This window comes from Neophocaena asiaeorientalis, unplaced genomic scaffold, assembly GCF_003031525.2.
Source record: "Neophocaena asiaeorientalis asiaeorientalis breed wild unplaced genomic scaffold, Neophocaena_asiaeorientalis_V1.1 scaffold433, whole genome shotgun sequence".
Lineage (NCBI taxonomy): Eukaryota > Metazoa > Chordata > Mammalia > Artiodactyla > Phocoenidae > Neophocaena > Neophocaena asiaeorientalis.
In genome coordinates this window covers 2,073,902-2,076,558 of record NW_020175040.1, presented here as the reverse complement: position 1 = coordinate 2,076,558, position 2,657 = coordinate 2,073,902, and positions in this window count along the sequence as shown.

Sequence of the window (2,657 nt, the reverse complement as noted above, 5' to 3'; positions counted from 1 at the left end):
CCTCCACCCCCACCCCCCCGCAGACTCTCCTGCAGGGAGAGGCTGTCCCCGTGGCCACTCCCGTCAGTCCCCTGGGACCCCAGGAAGGCCCACGATGCTGGAGTCGCCCTGGTATGGGCCTCCTGTGCCCTCCAGACCTGGAGCTCCTTGGGGGCAGGGACCAGGTCTGGTCACCTCGTGCCCCAGGCCTATCTGGCCTGGCCCATAACCGGCCGCAGAGGCAAAGCCCGCCGCCCCCAGGCCCCGCAGTTGGCCTCCCCTCACTCAGCTCACCACCTCCCTCCTGTGGTTCGTTTTTCTCCTTCCAGCCCCACCCTGCCCGGTTTACTCCGTCTCATCAATCTGTTCTGCCTCGGGCCACAGCGTCACACGAATTGTTCCTGGGGATGCCAGCCGGGGGCACCTCTGAGCAGCAATGGGAGGAGGGGTTTGGGGCCCAGAGACGGAAGTCATGGCTGGGCTGGTGCAGCCCAAACACTGCATCCTCAGCTTGCAGAAACACCTTCCGACAAGGCCAGGTCGATGGGTATCAAAAGAATTCCCTGGCGGAATTTCCAGCGAAGGAAAACACGCCTTGGCTAAGCAGCCAAGCAGATCATCGAATGAAGACAGAAACAGGCAAGCACAGTTTGTAACAGTTTTATTGAGATAAAACTCACTCATCATAAAGGTCACCCACTTAAAACCTACAACTGGGTGATTCAGTGTATTCAGAGCTGTGCAACCATCGCCACAACCAATTTTAGAACATTTTTATCTCCCCAGAAAGAAATCCCGAGGACAGAAGGAAACAATGGGTGAAAGACACTTGGGATTGGGGCGTTAGGACGAAGAGACTTCACTGAGCACACATCTCCGCTCCTCCTCGTTACTCTCTGATACAAACAGGTACTGTCTGAAAACAGCCTATTCGTGCTCATTAGAAAAAAAGAAACCCCACACCCTTTAGCAGTCCCCCCTCATTTCCTGCACCACCCCCAGCCCTGGCAGCCACTAATCTGACTTGTGTCTCGACAGACTGCCTCTTCTGGACACTCTGCACAACCCGTGGTCTCCTGGGACTGTCTTCTTTCACTTAGTGCGATGTTTTCGGGGCTCACCTATGTTGTAGCAGGTCTCGGTGCTTCACTTCTCTTTGCTATTCATTGAATGGATGGACCACCTATATTTACCTATTTTTATTTATCTCTTCCTTATTTGATGGGTTGTTACCACTTTTTTTTTTTTTTTTTTTTTTTTGCGGTACGCGGGCCTCTCACCGTCGCGGCCTCTCCCGCTGCGGAGCACAGGCTCCGGACGCGCAGGCTCAGCAGCCATGGCTCACGGGCCCAGCCGCTCCGCGGCACGTGGGATCCTCCCGGACCCGGGCACGAACCCGTGTCCCCTGCAACGGCAGGCGGACTCTCAACCACTGCGCCACCAGGGAAGCCCCGTTGTTACCACTTTTTGACTCTCGTGAACAGCGCAGCTGTGAACATTTATGTACAAGTGTCTGTTTGAACATCCCTTTTCCATTCCTTTAGGCATTTTTTTTCTTTTCTTTTTTGGGGTACACGGGCCTCCCACTGTTGTAGCCTCTCCCGTCATGGAGCACAAGCTCCGGACGCGCAGGCTCAGCGGCCATGGCTCACGGGCCCAGCCGCTCCGCGGCACGTGGGATCCTCCCGGACCGGGGCACGAACCCATGTGCCCTGCATCGGCAGGTGGACTCTCAACCACTGCGCCACCAGGGAAGCCCTAGGCACATATTTAAGAGAGGAATTGCTGGGTCGTAGGGCACCTCACAGGAAGAACATTTAATACTTAAGCAATAAGTCATTCATCTAAACTTGACATTAAGCATTTAATCATTAGTCATTCAATCATTTGAGAAACAGCCAGACTGTTTTTCAAAGCAGCACCACCATTTTAAATTCCCACCAGCAGCGTGTGAGGGTTTTGATTTCTCCACGTCCTTGACAACATTCATCGTCTGCCTTGTTAAATACAGTTACCCTATCTGTGGGAAGTGGCATCTCATCGTGGTTTTAACTTGCTCATTTCCCTGATGATGAGCATCATTTAATTTTTTCTTCTGGTGTTTACCTCCATGTAACGCGCTTATAATTCCTGATTTTTAACTTTAGACATTTTCTACTGACTTCCTTACACATAATCAAAAACTAACTCAAGATGGATCATAGACCTAAATGTAACTGCTGAAACTACACAAGCTCTAGAACCAAACATAGGAGAAAATCTTTGTGACCTTGCATTAGACGGAGATTTCTTAGATGTGACATCAAAAGCACAATCCATAAAAGAAAAGCTTGGCAAACTGGACTTCGTCAAAATGAAGAACTTATGCTCTTCGAAAGACACTGTTTAGAGAGTAAAAAGGTGAGCCAAAGCCGAGGAGAAAATAGCTATATTATTATATATCTGATAAAAGAGCTTTAGCCAGAACTTGTAAAGAATTCTCAAAACTCAACAATAAGAAAATCCAAACAGCTCATTTTTTTTTAATGGGCAGAATATTTGAAAAGATACTTCACCAAAAAAAAAATCTATGGATCACAAATATGCACATGAAAAGAGGCTCAGTATCACTAGTCATCAGGAAAAGATAAATTTAAAACCACAATAAGATACCACATCAGAAAAACTAAAATTCTGGG